The sequence below is a fragment of the Bubalus bubalis genome, chromosome 21 (assembly GCF_019923935.1).
Source record: "Bubalus bubalis isolate 160015118507 breed Murrah chromosome 21, NDDB_SH_1, whole genome shotgun sequence".
Taxonomy (NCBI): Eukaryota; Metazoa; Chordata; class Mammalia; order Artiodactyla; family Bovidae; genus Bubalus; species Bubalus bubalis.
Window position 1 is genome coordinate 26,190,610 of NC_059177.1, and position 23,297 is coordinate 26,213,906.

The 23,297-nt window shown below is 37.7% G+C and overlaps 1 protein-coding gene across 1 annotated transcript in view; it reads right to left on the reverse strand.

The window, feature by feature from the left end:
- The window catches only part of CHL1 (cell adhesion molecule L1 like), a 352,993-nt gene that overhangs the window by 277,296 nt on the left and 52,400 nt on the right, over positions 1-23,297 (reverse strand). The window lies entirely within an intron of this gene.

Consider the following 23,297-nt stretch of genomic DNA (forward strand, 5'->3'; position numbering starts at 1 on the left):
AAGAAAAGAAGGCACCGTTCTGGTAGGTGATGTTGATAATGGAAGAGGTTATGCAGGTATGGGACCAGGGGCATATGGAGAATTGCTGTACCTCCCTCTCAATTTATATTTAAACCTAAAAATGCTGTGAAAAATAAAGGCTTTAAGAAAGAAAAAAAGAAAAATACAGACACAATCTCTCTACATCGAAAAGAGTAGCAGCCTTATTCTACTAACCCATAACTCCAGACAACAGTGACCTCTGCTAAGAGTGAAGGTTTTTTATTTACCTTTCTTCCCTTCTTCCTATTGCCTGCTAACTTAAATGCCCATTAAGTCTGTAGCACTATATATTTGTAATATGAGCACCTGCGTCTCAGCTACTAGACCAAGACCGCCGGCTGACTTCACATACCATTGAATAGCAAACGGACAACATGATTGTTTCAAGATATAAATTTTACTCATACACACACACACATAACTCTTGAAGGTATAGTGTGTTTGTCCAGGTAGAAGCGGGAAAAAAAAAATCCTTAAGGACAATGTCTTTTCTCAAAATTCACCAACTTTAACATAGACAAGTAATAATAACAGAAGAATGCTCTAAAGACAGACTGTCTGATTTTCTATCATGGGACCTTTGGGCAAGGTATTCAGTGCTTCAGTTCTAGGGACACAGTTTTTATACAAAAGACCCCAAAGCAGAGCAAAAGTAGTATTGAATTGGTTATAGTTATAGTTTAAGTGGTTGCCTTATTTGGGAATCCTAGTTGGCTGTGATTGGTTGTTTTTAAGTTTCACTTTCTCAGATTCAAGTGCATTGACTCTGGCTTAGGTTTTGGTTTGCTTTCATAGGCTACCAAGGCATTAGAGCAATCTCAGTTTAATGGCCTCCTTGCTTAAATACTTTAACAGAACGTAATGCTTCAGCTATTACTAGGGCTATACAAACTCATTCTGGCAGAGAATCCATAGTGCTTTGCATGTGGTCTTTTCTGATTAAAGCCACATTTCCCACCTGTGAACACAACATATGTGTAAAAAGACTTACCATTAGCCCTCTCAGAACCAGTTCTGAAATTAATGCATTTTGAACAAATTCACATTAGTTTTTCCTCGTCAATATTGCTGTTGTTGTAAATGCCTTTTATATTAAAAAGAGCTATATACATGACTCATCTTTGCTTTAGAAAAATTTTAAAAAGTAGAAAGTATGTCTAAAGGATAATATGTAAAGCATTAAGTAGAAATATTTATTATCATTCTCTGTTATATAGACTTGAATACATTGATTATTGTAACATATACTACTATTATTTGAATATAAGAGTTTCTAATGTTTTAGCTAATATTTATTGAATGCCCACAATGGGACAAATAATGTTAAAGTGTTCTCAGGTGTTTCCTTAATCTTCTTGCTAACTTCTACTAAGCTTTACTGATGAAGAATGAGGAATCTGAAGTGCTGAGGAGGTAAGTAACTTTAATAACACCTTACATATAGTACAGCAGCAGTCCCCAAACTTTTTGACATCAGGGACCAGTTTTGTGGAAGATAATTTTTCAATGGACTGGGGGTGGGGGTTGGTTTTGGGATGATTCAAGTATATTACATTTATTTTGCACTTTATTTCTAATATTATTACATCAGCTCCATCAGATATTAGATCCTGGAGGTTGGGGACACCTGCTGTAGTGGATGGACCAGAACTAGGATCTAGACAGTCCTGCTCCAGTGTCTCCCTCATGCCCTCCCTTAATTGTTAAACAAATACAAGTTGAGCCACTAAAGAATAATATTTCCTAACATTATCCTTATACCTCCTTTTCCTATTTGTTGATTCTCCATCTTGTGAGTGTGGAAATTGAGAAACAAAAGGATTAAGCAATTTGTTCAAGCACAAGTGGGGAGCCAGGATTTGCACCCTGGCTCTACTGCCTCAGCTGGAGACACAACCACAAGTGCTGTTGAAAAAGAAAATTTTGTTTTGAGTTTCAGATTTGCAAGATGAAAAGGATTCTGAAGATGGATGGTGCTTGTGTTTGCACAATAAGAATGTGCTTAAGACCAATGAACTGTAAAGTGGTTAAAATAGTAAATTTTATGTTATGTGTATTTTATTATAAAAGAAAGAAATCTTTAAATTTTTTTTTTAAAGCATTTTCTACTTGGCCTGGCTCCCATTACTAGTAGAGAACTTGAGTCTACCAGAAGTATCTCCTTCTATAAATGCTTGCCTTCTAGTCCATCCAGTGTTCAGTAATGATCACTATTAGTGTTCCTCTTCATGTGTAAGGTAGAGTCACTTTGCACCGTACCCTGTTAATAGAGCAGCATCCATCCCTCCATCCATTAAAACACCATCAGGAATACCTGACTGTAACTTTAAAAAACTTTAGAAAAGAGAGTTCCAAGAAAATGGGTCATGGTACCAGTAAATTTCAACAAGTTCATGACAGAAGAAACAAGAAAGATGGAAAACAAGTTTGAATTCCTTACTAGGTCCTGAGTGAGGACAGTGAAATAGGAAGAAGGGAAAGTAGCTAGGGAACCTAGAAGCATCAGGACTAGGGATGTTCCAGCAGGAAGTGATAACAGTTTAAGTCAACTGAATACAGAACACCACAATCTTACTCACCTCAAATCCTCACTCACTTCTACAGATTAGCAAAGCCCTACTGTTTTACAAAATAATTTCTCAGATAGTACTTTATGTTTTGTGCACCAACACTACCAATAACACAAACACAAAATAAAAATTTTGCATGAATTTAGACGGTTTGAAGAGAAAGAGAGGGCGGTAAGTCTTGTAAGTCTTTAATTTTTTGTTTTTTCTCTTTTTGGCCACACCACACAGCTTATGGCATCCTAGTTCCCAGATCAATCTGGGGATAGAATCCACTTCCCCTGCCATAGAAATGCAAAGTCTTAACAACCGGACCACTCAGTAAATCCCACGAGTCTTTACTTTTAAAATGACAACACTTTTAAATGGAACAATAACAAGAAACTGTATAGAAAACATATGCACAGATACAGACTCTATTGTTTCAGGGGTTGGAGAGAAACACTGACATTTGCCCAGCGTTTTTTACCACTTCATTAGTGACACGCTGGTCTATTGGGGGATATGATGAAATATGGCTAATGAATCCAAAAGTAATCCAGGTCGCGGTGAAGGGGACAGAAGAGGGCCATAAATAACTGAATGCGCTCAATGATAGGGGTAAATCTTTACACTTCCCAGACGTGGATTGAGAAGGAGGACAAACTTGTCAGTATTTTAGTTCTACAAATACATTTTCAATAGACTTATCTGAGGTAATTATTTCCCCTTGTTTATGAAAGCATATAGATGTTTTGGTAGCTTAATTTAAATTGGAATGAAAACATTACTGTAGTAAAAAGGGTTATGGATTTGAGCTTTTGTCTTTCAATTACATGTTTAGTAAGTTAATTATTGAAACAGATTTACTTCACTGAAAATGCAAAAAAGGGAAAACAAAGATTCTTTCAAAAGTTAAAAATGCTTGCCAAGAAGGTATCTTAATAGTTTCAAAGCTCTAATAAAAAAATGCTGTAATATATTAAATGACCCATTCCGTAATATTATGGCTTTGTTTGACACGATAAATTGCTTTATAACATGCTAGTGTGCATTGAAAGTAAGTCAGGCTGCTGTAAATCATGGCTGTATCTGTCTGTTCATTATTATTATTACTTTATTGTTTTTACATATGACTACAAACCAATGTTGAAAAAATGAAGACTTCTCTCCTAACATTTGTAAGATAGATATCAACACAAATTGTGGAAATTGACATGTCTGTGAATAATTGCTTAGTCTTACTCTGGTGCCTTTCAATATATTTTCATGACATTATTAAAATGCACCTTAATCTCCACCATCTGACTGACTTCTTGACAACGAGCTGGCAAAACAAGAGCAATGTGAGCAAGCTAAATATTCATTAATATCTCAAATTCAAGAAAAATACATATTAGTTTTTTTAGGAAAATATGGAAATAGTCAATGTTATAGAAATTTTATACATAATGAGTTTGGTGTGTGAATACAATATGACACTGTATTTTGAAAATATATAACAATGGAGATAAGTTGGAACTTTAAAAGATGTCTTAGCTTTTTCTTTTCTGTTTCCCTTTTCTGTTTCTTTTCTATTTCTCTCCTTCACTCCTGTTTTCTTTCTTTCTCTGCTAGAACCTTAAAGACTTCGATAGAGTAGAACAAAGTAAGTATGTGCACCATAAGTGGGAGGGCAGGTGAGTGGAGGATGTCAAGGCAAATTGCATGTCTATGCAGCAGGGCTACTCTGTAACACATGTTGCAGATTGACTGGGGTGAGACAGATATCCATGCAGAGGAGTGGCCTGGTGGAGATCTGAGGGCATCACCTAAAGGGATACCAAGTGGGAGGTGTCTCAGTACAAGTGGGTTGAGGAGGGAATTTTATGGAACAGGGTGTGCTGGCCAACACAGGCTATTAGATACAGAAGGACTGATCAAATAAGTATATAAAATGAACAGAAGCCAGGTTTCTCAATGTCAGAGAAAGGCTGATAAGATTATTCTCAAATAAGGAAGAGAATTAGGTTAAAATATATAGTTTTAGATTGAAATTGGCAGTATTGCCATGAACTTGTTTTCAATATATATATATGTATATATATATAATGATGCACATGTAAATAAGTATAGATGAAAATGTGAATATATGTATGTGTGTGACCTATACACGCTCAGTCGTGTCTGACTCGTTGTGACCCCCATGGACTGGAGCCTACCAGGCTCCTCTATCCATGGAATTTTTCAGGCAAGAGTACTGGAGTGGGTTGCCATTTCCTTCTCCAGGGGATCAAACCCAGGTCTCCTGCATTGCAGGCAGACACTTTTTACTGTCTGAGCCACCTGGGAAGCCCTTTCATTCATATATATATATATATATATATATATATATATATATATATTACACACAGACCTATAAACAGTGACATATCAATAGCAAAGAGCACTCAAATCTATCATTCTGGAGCTCCCTGGAAAAATGGCTAATTCCAGGGCTGAAGGAGGAAATGAAAGTAAAATGTGATCCTGGAAAATCTTGTTATGCCAGAAAACATGGATATATCAAAAAAAAAATAGTGAGAACATTTCAAGAAGGTGCAGAAGCCAGCTATAAGGAATTCCCATCGACAAAATGAGACATTAAGGCATCAAAACCTAACAACTAACTGTAAGCCACAGAATAAAATAGAAAACCATAAGTTTATTATGAGCACGTGAGTGAGTGAAAGTCACTCAGTCATGTACAACTCTTCATGATCCCATGGACTGTAGCCCACCAGGCCGCACTGTCCATGGAATTCTCCAGGCAAGAATACAGGAATGGGTGGCCATCCTCTCCTCCAGGGGATCTACCTGACCCAGGTATTGAACCTGGGTCTTCTGTACTGCAGGCAGATTCTTTACCATGTGAGCCCCTAGGAAAGCCTCTGAATTCATTATATAGATATAAATAAATAAATAGTTAATTGAAAGTATTGTAAGGAATGGGTTATGTATACAATTTCCATGTACTTAATAAAACAACCATATTCACAAAGGATAAAAGTATAACTTTACATTGGAGAAATATGCAATATACTCTTTTAAAAGAAGGATCAAATGAACAAATAATGAGAGAAACTGAAATCACAAGCTATGTAAGGATTCAGGGAGAAGAATATAGCAGCCCTCCAGTGATATTTCTGCTAAGGATGCATTACCTAAGTCTATCCATAGCAAGCCTTCACACAACCTCAGATTGAGGCACAGTCTATAAAATAACTGGCCTATGATCTTCAAGTGTCAAGGTCATGAATTCAAGAAAAGACCAAGGGATTGTTCTACACCCAAATGTGGGTTGTGATCCCAAACTTGCTCCTTTAACTGCAAAGGATGCAATTGGGACTAACTGGTGAAATCTGAATGGGATTTCAGGACTGGATGGCAGTTAATGAATCAATTCTAATTTTCTGCTGTTGAGAGTTGTATTGTGATGAGAGAAGAATGTCTTTGTTTCTCTTTTATTGTACTCGCATTTTCCCCCTGTAATCTGTGGTTGTTTCATTTTTTTTAGAAAGATAAGAAAATTTTGGATCAGAGTCTCTCACAATATGATTTGTTATTCTCCCAATTTAAAGATAGTTGTAATAATTCTAATTGCTTTTACAATCTCTGAATTTTAATAGATGTCAGATTTTTACCACCCTAGAGAATTTCTATAAAATTCAATTATTTTTCTAGCTCATTTTATATTTCACGGTGATGTGTTTACACATTGTACCCTGGGACCTAAGGATAATAGGGAAAATCAATTGTTAACAAAATGAAATGTAAGCCCTGTGACAGCATATACCATTCTTATACTTGGTTTCAAATATGCCTATTTAATTTCATTTTAGAGTGAAATCAGATAAAATTAAAATTCTATTTAGATATTCTCCAGAAGTTAAGTGAGTCCCCAAAGTGATTAGCCACAAAGAAATTTTAGTTTGATGAAATCTGCCTTTCAAGTGGTTTGAAATTTGGAGATCCAAGAAAATTATCTGTTGGGTGTTTTGCTTTTGTTTTTCCCCTTCTAAAAAACCAAACCAAAAGCAAACCAAACCTGAGGAATTAAAAGGCTTTGTCTGAGAGGAGCAGAGAATGGACTCCCTGTCAGGACGATATAATTTGTATGCAACCATGTTTCTCCAGTTATCTCTGTCTTTATGTGTGTGAGGGGTTCTGGATTACAAAGTGGCCAAGGTAGGCATGATACTACAATGTGAATAACAGTATTAACACAGACAATATGGACTACTGACATTATATTTTACATAAAACCAGATAAAACAATGAGCCTTGCATACAAATCTGTGCTGAAAAGGCACCGCCTTATCACATTATCATGGATCAGTGTGAATTTCCATTTCAAAGTGGAGTTCTGGCCAGAGTCTGGAGCCAAGTTCTTTTCTATGTGTATGCAAAGACTTCATTTCAGACACCTTGGGCTGGAGCAGCATGTAAATTGTCAGGAAAAAATATTGCTAGCCTAGAGCTACCAATAGAGCCAGTTGTACAGCCAAATGTGCAGATTTGGCAAACCAGCTGTTTTCCCTGCTCAAGGAATTTTCATGATGTGCTCCTGCTAAGCAAATCAAACAAGCATTACGTCAGCTTTTATACTGCATTAAAACCTGGGGGTTTTGTGGAGATTTGAACAAAGGGTACTCAATATTTTCCCTTCTGATGATGAATATTTCTCTACTTTTTAAAAAGGTACAAGTTTGGGATATTGAGAACAACTGCAGACACAAAGTTATCCTACCTCTCTGGGTTTTTAATTGATAAAAACAGAGGGAGAAGTAGGGACTAAGGCAGAGAGAAGGATGAGCAGGATACAAGAACATAATTGTTTGTTTGTTTGTTTTGAGAATAATAGATCCATGAGGACAGTGATTTCTGTCTGTTTGGTTCGCTATCAATAGTAATTAATTCTATCAGTCTTAGCAGACAGAAAAGTGCCTGGTAGACTTTAGAATTTAAAACTGCCGATTTTTAGACTAGAAATAAGTGAATCATGTCAAATTCTCATCATGGATTTAGATCATCACTCAATTTGGGAGAAGATTAAATTCTAAAGGTAGACTTTAGAATTTAAAACTGCCAATTTTCAGACTAGAAATAAGTGAATCATGTCAAATTCTCATCATGGATTTAGATCACCACTCAATTTGGGAGAAGGTTAATTTCATTTTGTAAAATGAAAAAGGAAACTTTCTCTTATTCCTACTGCCTCTGAGAATATAACTTCCTGGTGGAGTTTCCAGTTAGGCCAGAGGACAATCTAGGCCAAATGTTTCTTACTGCATCATTTATTCTTAGTATTCAGTCATTCATTTAATACATACTTATTATCCATCTGCTATGTGTCAAGCTCTGGAGTGTGTACAGGAAAATTAAACATTTATGGATAATATCCCTTATCTCAGGAAGCTCAGTGAGGGTAACAGAAAGAAAGAGATTCTGCAGTACAATGTGATGGGTATTATGAAATGTGAAGGATGTGGCCTTTAACCAGGTGATGCTAGTATTTATAGGGAATAAGCATAAAATAGGGCTTCCCTGTTAGCTCAGTTGGTAAAGAATCCACCTGTAATGTAGGAGACTCCAGTTCAATTCCTGGGTTGGGAAGATCAGCTGGAGAAGGGATAGGCTACCCACTCCAGTCTTCTTGGGCTGCCCTTGTGATTTCACTGGTAAAGAATCCACCTGTATTGCAGAAAACCAGGGTTCAATCCCTGGGTTGGGAAGATCTCCTGGAGAAGGGAAAGGCTACCCACTCCAGTATTCTGGCCTGGAGAATTCCATGGACTGTATAGTCCATAGTGTCACAAAGAGTTGGCCATGACTGAGTGACTTTCACTTCATTTCACTTCAAGCATAAAATAATACAAGATGGGTTTAATAAGACAGAAAGGCTGAATGGTTATGATACTTCAATTATAAAAGCCCTCAGGCATGTTTCCTAAATGATAGGATAGTTTCTGTCTTTATTTTAATTATTTGAGTTGTGTTCCCTGTCTTCGGACTTTGGCTTCTACCTACCTGAAACCCCTGTCATTTAAAACTTACTAACTTACAAGCTAGTTTTTAATCAGTCACTGTGCTAATCTGGGTCCTTCTAGCAAATTACCAAACTTGAAATGGAGTAAGGCTGTTAGAACACTGCCTAACATTTGTTTCATCTGATAGAAGTAATATAATGATTTTTATGTTTATTAATTTAGTTTATTAATTGATAAATTAATCTGTTTATTAATTAGTTCATAATTTGCTAATAGAATCTTATTATATATAGAGAGATATATATAAAGGAGACATACAGGTGTACAGATTTATACTTATTTATATGTGTAAATTTATGTGTATATAATTGTTGCTTAATAAGGAATTTGAATGGACTTTGCCCTTGGTTACTGGGAGAAAGACTATAAATCCATGGAATTTCCCAAGCACTAAGCATCTCTGTTATTCATGAGTCCCCTAGATCAACCTCAGCTTATGCTAACCAGATGACTAAGGATAGGGCTGTGTCCATCAGAAGGATCAACCTTTGCTTAGAGGATTGGGGCTTTGAACCAATCTAAACTCCAAGGAGGGATGGAAGTGGGAGGCTTGAGATTGAGATCAGACGTAGCCAGTGACTCCATCAAACCTGTTCATGTAATGAAACGCCAATAAGAAGCCTGGACACCAGAGTTTGGTGGAGATTCTTGGCTGATGAACATGGCAGTGTGCTAAGGGAGTGACATGCCCTGATTCCATGGGAGAAGGGCATGGAAGCTCTGCATTTGGCATGCTCCTAGACATCAACCTATGTGTCTCTTTTGGTGGCTGATCCTGATTTATATCTTTTATAATAAAAAATTGTAAGCAAAGTACTTTCCTGAGTTTCATGAATGAATTATTGAACTTGGCCAGGGATTATGAGAACTTCCTTGTTTTGTAACCAGTTGGTCAGAAGTACAGATAGCCTTGGGACCCCCAAATCACTGCTGGCATCTAAATGAAGACAGTCTTTTGGTGGATCATGCCCTTTAACTTGTGGTAGTCTGATGTTAACTCCAGGTGGGATAGCTTCAGAATTGAATGGTAGTGCTTCAGTATACATTATGTGAAGGATGAAGGTCTGGAAACATGAATGACACATGGGATTCTAAGATAATACCTTGTTGTATGCCCAATAGTTTACATAACCTTTTTTCTAAGTTATCAAGATCCTTTGAGAATAATGTACAATGAGGCCCAGATTGGCTCTGTCCATGGTACAGATTTTTAACCAATGTCCTTCACTTCATATGTAAGTGTTATCACAGTTATTTTGCTGCTCATCAGTTGATATATATACACACATATATATAAGGTGCCAAAGAAAGTGATCAGTGCATACGCAGTGCTCAGTTCCTATCAGCTTTCTTCTTACTCAACGTTTTTGATAACTAAAAGATCTCTGAATAGGTGCAGACTCTGAAAAGGTAAATCCTCTGGTGATGAAGAAAAATTCCCTTTTTAAATACCTGCTCTGACAATAGAGTCCCCTCATTGGAGGACCCCAATTAGATCAGAGGACTTGTTATCATCATAGACACATAGTGTAAATGGATTTATCTGCATTCTCATTTCTGCTCTTACTCTTAAGTTCCACAGCCCCACAGCCAACAGAAAGCAATTTTTTTCTCTTTTTGGCATTGGGATCAGGAATTTCAGAACTTATTTTATGAAGCCATTAGTGCTTCACCAACAAATAAAAGAATGGGTGTTAAAGACATGGGTTTTTGGCAGGAGGAAGGCATTGGGGATCAACACACATGAATAGGGATGGGGTGATAAATTATGACTGATATCTGGGGAAGAGCTTTAGTCATTATTTGGATTATGTTCTCTTTGTATTAGAAGATATTTCTTTTATGAACAAAAATTGGTTTCTTTGGAATTCTCCTTGCCTTAATTTCTATCTTTGGGGCTTCAACTCATTTGCATGATTGTCCTAGAGAACAATTTATCATCCCTCTTTTACGCATCTGATTTTCTAAAGGTCACCCAGTAAGTCAGGGATGACATTGGGCATATTCTCTTGGGTAACTTCTAATAATTGCACTTCCTCCCTGATGCTTTGGGTGTCTGGCACATTTGTAATTGACAGAAGGATAACAATGCAATCTGGCTCGTTTCCAAGGCCACCCTCAAATAAAGCTGGATGGTTATGGGGATGGTTAAACCACCCATATCCATCCCTTTGCCTCAGGAAGTCAGGCTGAGTGAGGGAAATATTAAAAATCCAAAATAAAGAAATTATCTGATTGGATCATTGTTTATTTTTTTTAAGTTTTGTTTTTTGATGTGGACTATTTTTAAAGTCTTTATTGAATTTGTTACAATACTGCTTCTGTTTTATGTTTTGGTTTTTTGGCCGAGAGGCATGTGGGATCCTAGCTCCCAGACCAGGGATCAAACCCAGATGCCCTGCATTGGAAGGTGAAGTCTTAACCAATGGAACACCAAAGAAGATTCAGATCATTGTTTCTTTAATTAAAAAAAAAAATGCATTTAATTAACAGCATATCTGGATAAGTAAGCAGTAAATAGCAATAAAAATTTGAATGCTGCTTAAACTTTCCAGCTATCTTTACAAATGCCCAATCTGCATCTGTCTATTATCCTATCTTTTCACAAGTGCTTTGGGAACAGAGAACTCTGCTTACAGATTAAAGCTAGTTTCTGAGTGGTGCTTAACCAGGCTGACCAAGGAGAAAATTCTGGTTTCTAGAATGATATAGTAATGTCAAAGTGAAAAGAATTTTACCTTTCAGATATGTGATTAGAGTGGGAGAAAAGTATCAGTCTCTTTCAAAACATAGGAAAAAAATAAGAAAGGTGATATTTTGCCAAAAGCATATGCCAGGCAGGTAATTTACTAACAGACACAGGAGATTTTGTGATTGTCTTTGTCCATTCTTTGGCAACCTTATACTGGCCTACTAAAAACCACAAAATGTTCTATTGTTAATACCATAGATTTTTGTTTCTAAAATATAAACTGAAGATGTTACGATGATGATGAAAGAGTATTTGTTTTGCTTCTGAAACAGAGCAGATAATTGAACAATGTGTTATAGATCCTAAAAGTTAGAACTTTTTGTTTGATGAAAGTTTGGATAAAAGATAAATACATAAATTTGATTAATTATACTTATTTGAAATTTGATTAATCATGGTTTATATAATATTTAAATAGCTTTTCAAACTTAGCAAAGTATTTTTATATTTTAACTTATGCTAAATATGGTATATTGCATGACTAGTTCCAATTCTCTATACCCCTCCTGGTATGCATGCTGGTCTGTATGCACTTTGCCATGTGACCCTGAGATGACTCTGACTTGGGTCATGTAATTTGTTCTGGCCAATAGAATAAGACTGTATTGAATATATGCCTAATCTATGCCTAGATTTCAGGAGATCTTGCAGGTTTCTGCTTGTACTCTTGTGTTTCAACTACCACCATGAGAAACATTCCTAGGCTAGTCTGTTGGTTCCAGGAGATGGATGAGGGACGAAGGGAGCAGAACTATCCAGAGAATCTCTCCCAACCAAGCCAAACCTAAGCAGAGTTCTCAGCTGCCCAGTAATTGCAGGAACTATAATAATAAATAATTGCCTTTTTAAGCTCCTGAGCTAGGGGACAGATTGCTATGCAGCAATAGCTAAGTGACTCTGTAGTATCTCAGATTAGAGTGTGGCATAGTTCATGGTTTACTAAAGACATAACAGAGAGCCTGAATGGTTAAAAGGCTTTCTCAAAAGCACATGCAAATCAGCATCACATCGGGCCTTAAACACATCTCTTGATTTCAAATTCCCATGTTTTTATACTCCAAAAAATTCTTCTTACTAGGCCCAGTGTCCTGTACTCTGTAAGCACACGTCTTGTTCAGAGCATAGAAGTCAATAATTGAATGGAACACTTACTTTTGCAAATGGATGAGAAAGAAGTGAGTCATTGAAAGGTTGGTCATCGAAAGGCTGGTCAAAAGTGAGTCATTGAAAGATACCCCTTTAAACATTGCTCTGTTTTCACCTGAATTCAACACCTTCCTAAGCTGGGATCAAGAATGATTAGGCTTGAAAGGATGAAGACAGGCCAACCTTCTATTTAGTATATCTGTCTTAATTGCCTGGGGCTTAGAAAGTCCCACACAACTGGATACATTAATTATGTCTGCCCTTGTAAGATATGTTTCAAAGTCCTCTCCCAATGCCACATATAAAGTTTTTAAAAGCAATAAGCAAAGATAAAGATTTGAGACAAACTGAAGCAATCTATATTCATATATGGAAGAAAACTTCCTGCAATCGAGTACTGAAAAGCCATCAGATTTCAGTTTCTATCTGGGCATCATTTATGTTTGGCAGATGGGAGGGGATTGTTGTTTTATTTCTCATTTATTCTATTTTTGCTTCTCTAGGGGCATTTAGGTCGGCAGACTGTTACTTATTTCTTGTAGAGGTCTTTAGGGACACATTTAGAGACTAAAACCAATAAAGCTACTTGGGCATCTTGTAATGTATTTTGCAGATTTAGCTAACTGAGCAGGCCCCAGTGGAAGGCTTTTTTTTTTTTTTTTTTTAAATAATTGGGCTTCCAAAATTGTGTGCGTACTGACAGGTAATATTCATGCACATAAATTTGACAATAACAACTCATTGCTCTCATGTTTCAGCTGCCATCTACATGCTGGTGCCTCTCAACTTTTTAAATCTGAATCTCAGCTTTCTATATTCAATTGCTTTTCTGCAAGTGAATGCCCCAAGGCACTTCAAAATTAACATAGGCAAATCTAAATGCATCATATTCTCCTTACCACCTTTTCTTCCTGGACACCCCCATCTCAGTTAATTGCCTTACCATCTACCCAGTCACCTAAATTATTGTTCCAACTATAATCCTTGATTCACTGTATTTCTATATTCTTCAGCTTTTATGGGCCCAATGCTCTATCAGTCTTACCTAATAAGTGTTTCTGAAATTTGTCTCCTCCTTTACAATTCCTGGCTTTCCAACATTTCTCAGGTGAAATATTGCATCTTCTGCCTTAAACCCCCAATCTGCCCTTAAATGAAAGCTGACCAATTAGCTCTCACAACCAAATGGCTTCCAATAATAATCTACTTAATAAAATCCAAGCTCTTATAGGGGTGAGTAGTGTGGTCACTGCCTCTCTCTCAAACCTCACCAATGCAAAGTGGACTGTAGAAGCTAACTGGCTTCATATTCTGGCTTCACTACTCTGGGTGTGCAAACTGGAGTACACTTCTCTACAACTCTGTGCCTCAATTTCCTCGTCGGTAAAATGGGATCATAGTGCTGCTTATCTCAAAATATTGCTATGAGCATTAAATTAAGTAATATGGTAAATAAAAGTACTACCTAACACAGAATAAGCCCTCCACAAATGTTTCTCAGATCCCAACTGTCTGCTTCAAACATTCTGAGCTACCTATCTTTTCCTACGTGTACCGTGTTGCATTCTATGTTCACCGTTTTCTTAATGTTTCCTTCGTCTACATCAACATTCTTTCTTTGACTATCTCCAAAGCATGCTTCGTCTGATTATTGAATTGAATTGCTTATTCATGCCTTCATTCTTTCATGTAATTATAATTTCTTGAGTAGTGACTCTGTGTTATGCAAGTGGCATACAAAAATGGTCACAAACAATATGGCACTCTGGCTTCAAGGAGCTTATGGGTAGATAAGGTTGGGAAATTGATAAACACAATCACAGTCACTTAATTAAAGGAGAATGTGTGTGGGTATTGAAGAAAAGACTAGAGAATATAGAAACATAGTTGAGAGGAAACTATATTTGACATAATACAGTCTGGAGGAAGTATTTCAAGTATCCTGCTGCTGCTGCTGCTAAGTCACTTCAGTCGTGTCCGACTCTGTGTGACCCCATGGATGGCAGCCCACCAGGCTCCCCTGTCCCTGGAACTCTCCAGGCAAGAACACTGGAGTAGGTTGCCATTTCTTTCTCCAATGCATGAAAGTGAAAAGTGAAAGTGAAGTTGCTTGCCTCCAGGAAATTGTCCCTGATGTCCAGATAAGGTTAGCTTTTTGTACCCTGTGACCTGAGAACACACCTGATGCCTAAGTCTGCTTGAGCTGCTATAAAAAAATGCCACAGATTGAGTGGCTTAAACAAGAGACATTTATTTCTCACAGGTCTGGAAGCAGGAAGTCTAAGGTGCCAGCCGATTCCTGGTGTGGACTTCTTCCTGGCTTGCAGACAGTCACCTTCTCACTTTGTCCTCACATGGCTGAGAGGGAGCCATCTCTGTTTTTCTCTCTTCTTATAAACTCTCTAATATCACCATGAGGGCCTCATCTTCATGACCTCATCTAACTCCAGTTAGCAAAGGCATCAGCTCTAGATACTACATTAAGGGTCAGGTTTCAACATATGAATTTTGGATGACACAATTCAGTTCACAGCACCTGCATAGCCTACCCCAGAGAACGCACCTTAAATGATGGAAAGTATCTCTTTTCTTTTTTATTCTTTCTTTCTTGACTACAGTGACTTGAGGATAGACACTGTATCTTTATCCATTGCTTCTGTCCCCATTAGCCGAGAACTGCTCTCATAGGTTGCTAATTCCTCATAGCTTCAGCTTGTACAAGAGTGAGTCACAGATTTCCACAGGTTTCCTATGCCCTGTGTTAATGATGTCAGGTAGAAAGTGTTAAAGACATCGTGCTGCTGAAATGGAGTACTGTAAGTTCACACCTTCCTGAAGCCAATTGTCTCAGTATTGGCTCAAATAAGACAAAAAACAAAGATCTAAACTAAGATGTAAGGAACTGTTTTCTGGAGTTTCTGAGAAAATGTTTGCTTCCTTGATAAAGAAAATCAGTGGAGCTGGTTCTACCCTATTTCCTTCTGTCTTCTATTTTTTTGCCATGAAGGTAGAAATGACATCTAATAATCATCTTGAGAACAGGAAGAGCTAGGCTTGAGGGAAATGCAAAGGGAGAAGTGAACGAGCATGCTTAGGGCATTGAGCTATTATTGAACCAGTCCCTAACTACTATATCTGGAGTTCCTATTATATAGAAAAATAAACTACTGCTTATTAAACCAGTGTAGCTTTATTTTTGGTACTTACAGCTAATGCATTTCTGATTCTTCTATCCAATCTGCTCATATAACACATTGTTAGCTTCACTGCATCACATAATATCATTCTCTCCAAACTCTCACATGTAGAAATAACTTGATCATCTTCATATTTCCAGCTCACATGCATTTTGCATATGTAGACAAAATAAAATTTGCATAGATGTGAAATGGCTAAAAATGTCACCTGCTGTGAGATATTTACTTTTAGAAATGTTTTTATAGGAAAATTTACTGTAAAGAAGAATCCTTCATAATATTAAATTGGTATCCTATATTATCCAACCCAGTAACATCATAGAAATGCAGCAAATATTTCAATATTCAAAACAATTATAAAATATTTCTATACTCCCATCTTCCAAAGATGGTCATATTTAATGTTTTATTGTATTTCCTTACAGTATTTTTTCTCTGGATAAAAATTCCACGTTCTGTATGGTCCATGGGGCTGCAAAGAGTCAGACATGACTGAGCAACTTTCACTTTCATTCTCATATAATATATACATTTTTCATCTGTAATAGCAAATATTATCCAGTTAGGATCCTGTTATATTTACTGTTTTGTAAACTACCTTTTTGGAGAAGGCAATGGCAACCCACTCCAGTACTCTTGCCTGGAAAATCCCATGGACAGAGGAGCCTGGTAGGCAGTCCATGGGGTTGCCCAGAGTCGGACACGACTGAGCGACTTCACTTTCACTTTTCACTTTCATGCATTGGAGAAGGAAATGGCAACCCACTCCAGTGTTCTTGCCTAGAGAATCCCAGGGACGGGGGAGCCTGGTGGGCTGCCGTCTATGGGGTTGCACAGAGTCAGACACGACTGAAGCGACTTAGCAGCAGTAGCAGCAGCAGCAAACTACCTTTTAAACAATCACTCGTTATGAATATTTTTCATGACATGACACTCTTTGATAACCCAGTTATAATAAGTCACAGGGCTTTGTTATTTAGCTGTACCATGATTACATTATCTTTTGGATTTCTGAGTTGCTTCAATTCTTCTTGCTATCTTTCTTGTAGTAGATATATGTTGCTTTCATTTCCTCCCTAATATTAGTACTTCTGGGGGGCTGCCACTGCCTTAATTCTGGAGAGATGTCAGTCATTATTGCCTATCCTTGGCTATGGTGACCTTGAATAAATTAATATTTCATCTCCTGGGGAAAATGATTGGTCTAAAATTAAGAATACAGCTATACATGTCCACACCACTATATTTTAAAGGGATAACCAACAAGGTCCAACTGTATAGCACAGGGAACTCTGTTCAATGTTATGTGGCAGCCTGAATGGAAGGGAATTTGGGAGAGGATGGATACATGTATATGTATGGCTGAGTCTCTCCACTGTCCACCTGAAACTGTTGCAACATTGTTGATCAGTTACACACCAATACAAAATAAAAAGATTTTTTTGAAAAAAGAATATAACTCAGGTAAGATCAGAGCCCCTTTTGGGGATTTCTAACTAGGTGATGAAGATGAGTGGGAGAGGTGGGGAAGCTATCACTTTTTCTTAGTGTTACTCACTGTGTTGATGTGGGCCATTAGTTCTCAGAAACTTTTAATAGCTCAAAATCTCTTGGGAGAAACCTACCTTTGGTTAGGGAAAATAAGCATAAGATAACAGAGAAGTTATCTTGGTTGAGAAGTTAAAGAAGAGAGAAAAAGCTCTGTTTCTGGAGTGAGCTGTGCCTGAAGGTATTCTACTTCTGGATCTCTCCGCTTCAGGAACCAAAGTGTTCTTTTATTTTTATTATTGTTATTTTTCACTTCAACTAGTTTGGCAGGCTTTCTGATAACACTTAAGTAGTAAATCTAATACAGTGGTCTGCTAAATCTCTTCATGAATGGGAGTCTCTTCATGCTATTTTTATGGCATTATTATTTTGATGTAAATTGATAACTATATCTTTTTATCATGATAGTCATGTCCTGGCCTGGAAAATTCATGGTTCATGTGTTGTATTTTCTTTATATTGACTTTTCAAAATAAAATAGGTTTTACTCCTACAGACTACTCTTGCAAGAGCCTGTTGAGTTCCTTCGGATGAGCACAGCGCATGGTAAGCCTACAATAGAATCATGAGTAGATTATCAAATGATTGAATTTGCTGCCTGAGAAGCCCCAAGAGTTTCTTTTTAAAGGTGCATTGATTCCCTCAGGTTGTGATCAAACACTATATCAGACACTTTGAAATACTGTTCTCTTTGGTCTTTCAATTTTATATGCTTGTAAAAAAAAGAAAAAAAACTTCATGTGTTTGTTGCAATTTTTCAGCATGAAATGTAAGCTTAGCTTTAAGAACATGAATTTTGCTCCCCGGGGAAGGAACTATAAAAGTCCCATTGAGATTTAAACACAGACGATGGAACTATTTGCTAGGTTTGGGGGTTTGAATTCCAGGTACTCATAAAAGTTCTGACAGTTTGATGAAATCATAATTTGAAGGCATTAGAAAGTTTTTGGTGTACAGGATCATATGTAAAGTGGTAAAGATAGCATGGCAGGACTCAGAAAAAAAGGATAAGGAGAAAGGCTTTCTAAGTTTTTCTCTATCACTAAATAGTGCTTGTTATGTTTTCTCCTCTACATCATCCTAGAAACTCTCAAGCTTTCCCAAGACTGTCCAGCTTCTCTCTGGAATTAACTAACAGGCAAAGAAAAAAAAATATAATGTTTGGTTTTAGTCATAAGGTTTATAATCAATATTAGAATTAGCAGAGTCACAACAGCTAATTCATGAGGCAAGTGTCAAAAACTAAGACAAAGCAAATAACTAAAACAGGCAGCTGGCAAGATATAATAGACTATATAATTGACAGGACACTGACCAATATGCCCATCAACTATATTATCTTTTTTGCTTTAATGAGTTTATTTGGGTATATTTCTTTCTTTATCATATTCTAATTTTTTTCCTGCTGTTCTATAGTTTGTTATAACTGAATCAGATATGCTATTGTTAAGCATTCCCTTGTAGGTTGCTACAAGCATAAATCCAGAGACAGTCTGCCTGAAGGACAATCCAAGCCCCACAGGGCTCCACTCAGCAGGTGTCTGCCATCTCAGAGGAAGACTATCCTTCAGCAGGACATCTTGATTCAACAGCATGAATCAAATGGGAACCCCATAATTGTTCTTATTCTGGCAAGAGCCCCTTTAATCCCTCTTTTTCCTCAATGCTAGCAGCTTCTTTATCCCTTTACCTTGGGACCACTGAGGTTAATCACTATGCCTCTTGCCTGGGTTAGTTTGACCATCACAAAATGTCCATGATCCCCACACTGTTCCTCATCCTCCAGGCTCCAGACTCTATCCCCCTTGCCTTTTGTGACCTTTATTCCTCCCTCCCTATCTCCTAACACTCTTTCAAGGAGCCTCATGGAGTTCTAGGTCAATCATCAGCAAACATCTGCTTCTTCTTGATCAAATGGAAATCTCCTCCGATGGCATCAGTTTTCCTGCAGCACTTTCAAGGGGTGACTCTTTCTCTCCTCCAATTCTCCTGACATGGCACCTTGAGGCACGATTGATGTCCTGCGCTCTGCACTGACACTTCTAGTCCATCCTTTGTTGAATCTTAAACATTCAGCTTTGAAATTTATCTCATACAATACTCCTCCTTATTTTCAATTCACCCTCTTTAGAAAAAATTTCTTCTGTTACACTTTCACTTTCTTCAACACTACTGTTATCAGAACGATTGATAATTTCTATATCCACACAGATGAACTTTCTAATGCCCTCCTTCTAACTTCTTAACGTCCTGCACTCCAGAGATTTTGTCCTACACCCTATAGAGCCTCTATATCACTGGCATATGTTTGACCATTAATGGCATCACATTCCATTCTATTCTCCAGTTCCCTTATTGTAGAATCTAATCTCCAATAAGACTCTGTGCTGTGTGCTGTGCTCAGTCGCTCAGTCACCCCCTCCAAAATCACTAATGCGTTCACCCCATCAATTTTTTTTTATTGTTCTTCACTGCCTCCCCACCAAATCGTCTCTTCCCTCCATAGTCTGCTTGAACTTCATGGTCAGGTACCATTATCTTTTATGATTTAACCTATTATAATTATTTTCTTGCAACCATATCACCCTTCTCTATTTTCTTGGCAAAACCACACCCCTGGTTAAATTCACATCTTTGTATACTTAATGCCTCCACTAGCACTCTTGAAATTGGCTGGAGAAGACCCAAAATATTCTCATTGACAGTATCTTAAATTCATCAAAAACCTCAAGCTGGCTACTACTGCCTGTCAAGCATAGTATATACCATTTGTCAATTTTCTCTCTTGGTCTCTAGTCATAGTCTCTCAAACTTTAATGGGCAAAACAAATCAAAACAAAATTGGGGATTCTTGTTAAAATACAGATTCTGGTTTTGCAGATGGGTAATGGAACCTAGGACTCTGAATTCCTAGTAAGCGCCTAGATAAAGTCAGTGCTACTGGGACATTAATAAGGGAGGACAGAATGAGGCTTACAAACCTTTTTTTCCTCTCTCAAAATTCCATGATGTATTTCCCCATGATTACTCTTAAACTTTGACTCACTTCCTACTTTACCAGAAAATTGAAGCAAAATCACACTAGAAATTCTATAAGCAGTACCCATCATATCTACCCATCTTCCTGCACTTGGGTTCAAGCACTTACCTTGTATCCTACTAGTAAACACAGACTGTTTTGGGTCCGCAGCAATGCCAAATTTTCTACTTACACATGATCTAGAGCTTTTCCTCCTTCCTGCTCTCTCAGGTTTTTCTGGCAATTTTCCCCTCTCAGTTTTAAAACAATTAAAAAAAAACCTACTGAATCATTCCCATAAACATACTGATATGTCATCATTTATCCCATATTAAATAAAACTGTCTCTCTTGATCCCACCTTCCCCTTAAACTATCAAACAATTTCTTTTCTTCCCTTGAAAGGATATCTATATTCCATGTGACCAATTAATCCACATCCATATCTCTTGCCACTGCCATGACCAGTTTTTAACCCCACTCTCCATTGTAACTGGCTTTTTGAATGTTGACAATGGCTTCAATGTTACTAAATCCCAGATCACAGCTCAGTTCACATAGTATCAAACTCTTATGAGCATTTGCCACAGTTGATCTCTCCCTACTTGAAAATTTTCCTTATTTTGCTTACAAGACATTTCATTTGTCTTATTTGCCTCCTATTTTTCTAATCATTTTATTCTCTAATTTCTTCGGCTGGTTCCTCTTCTTTTCTACAACCTCAACATGTTGTAGGAGCTCAGAGCTCAATCCTAGGACCTTTTCTGCTTTTGATATCTATAGTCACTGCTAGGTAACCTATACCAGTAGTATCAATTTAAATACCTATCTCCATGTTGATGTCTCCTAAATTCCTATCTCCATTACAACCTCTCCTCTGAAATCTATGTTTGTATATCCGTCTGCCTATTTGATGACTGTTACATGAGTGCCTATGGGAGTCCCGGGTTCAATCCCTGGGTCAGGAAGATCCCCTGGAGAAGGAAATGGCAACCTACTCCAGCATTCTTGCCTGGAGAATCCCATGGACAGAGAAGCCTGGTGGGCTACAGTCCATGGGGTGGCAGAGAGTCGGACATAACTGAGCGACTTCACTTGCTTCACTTAACCACATGAGTGCCTAAGAGGTAAGTTCAGTTTGACTGTAAGTAAAAGTGAGCTCATGATTTCTTTTTCACAAACTTTCTTTCCCCTAATCAAAACTTCTGCAAGGTCCTCCTTCTTGGTTAATGTCTATTCTTATAGTTCAAACCTAAAACTTTTGTATCTTCTTTAACTCTTCTCTATCTCTTACAGTCCATATCCAATCTACCAGTAAATCCCTCAGTTCTAACTTCAAAACATTGACAATTCATCCTATTCTCATGGCTCCTACAGCCACCACCCTGACCAAACCACCTGGCATGGATTCTTACAATAATTAATTCATCTCCCTGCTTCCACCTTTGCCAAATCTACCTGACACACTGGCTAGAATGATCACCTTAGAGTGATCACCTTAAAGAGTAAGATCTTGTCAATCTTCTGCTTAAGCTTTTCCAGAGTTTTCATTGCAACCAAATTAAACGTTCTAACTAGGTCTTTCAAGGTCCTATTTTTTCTAACCCTTGTTATCTTTCAAATGTCATTGTCTCATTCTTTCTCCCAACTGTCCTCTGCTCCAGTCATTCAGCCCTCTGATACCAGACACAGCCTAGGACCTTGGCACTTGCTGTCCCCTCTACTTGGAGTGAAGCTTCCCCAGCCATCTGTCTGGCTCACATCCTCACTTCCTTCACAACTTGCTCAAAACTCCTCATCTCAGTAAAGCATTTCCTAATGACTTTTATTGAAATTTCCTCCAACAAATCTTGATTTAAATTCTTCCTTTGCACTTATCACTGTCACACATGGCACATGTTGCAGTTTTCTACTTTGTCTATCTCCTCCACTGGAATATACAATCTATGTTTTGTTTTTGTTTTTTTTCTGTTTATCATTGCCTCCCCGGTACTTTGATCAATGTCTGATATATAGTAGAGGATTAAAAAGTGTTTGTTGAACAAATAAATCGCCGTGGAATTTTACATGATGAGCACCAACATAAACAACTTTAAGTTTTTGCACCTGTCTCTTTATTAGATGAAGTCTGAAAAAATGTCAATTAAGGACAAAAATTGAGGCTAGTTACCTGGACTTGCATGCATGCATGCATGCATACTAAGTTACTTCAGTTGTGTCCAACTCTGGGCAACCCCATGGACTGCAGCCTGCCAAGATCCTCTGTCCATGAGATTCTTCAAGCAAGAATACTAGGGTGGGTTGCTGTGCCCTCCTCCAGGGGATCTTCCAGACCCAGGGATTGAACTCGAGTCTCTTACATCTATCTGCATTGGCAGGCAGGTTCTTTACCACTAGCACCAGCTGGGGAGCCCACCTGGACTTGAGCTAAATCTATTTTGTGCTAACCTCAATATTCTCCTGGTGTCTTTTTCTACTCTTTTCCCCTTTCCTTTCTAGAGAACAAGGTAACAGACACAAAGAAGATGATATGTTCATCTTTGTTGTGGGGATAGGAAGTTGCAAATGAATTTGCAATTTGAATTTGCTTCAAACTCTACCAGGTATGAGTTATAAAAGTCTGTGAAAATTATTACAGTCCAGCTACTTAACCTGAAATCATCATCTGCCAAAGTGTAAGTGTTAGTCGCTCAGTCATGCGGCCCACCAGGCTCCTCTGTCCATGAGATTTTCCAGGCAAGGATACTGGAGTGGGTTGCCATTTCCTTCTCCAGGGGATCTTCCCAACTGAGGGATTGAACCCAGGTCTCCTGCACTGCAGGCAGATTCTTTACCAACGGAGACAGCCCATATCCATGTATCAACTTCACTGCTATCCACCAAAGAGATCTGCTCTGACATTTCATTCCCTTACTCATGGTTCCCTGGATATGATCCTCAGCATCCTGTAAGAAGGACAGATGCTTAACAACATGGGTTT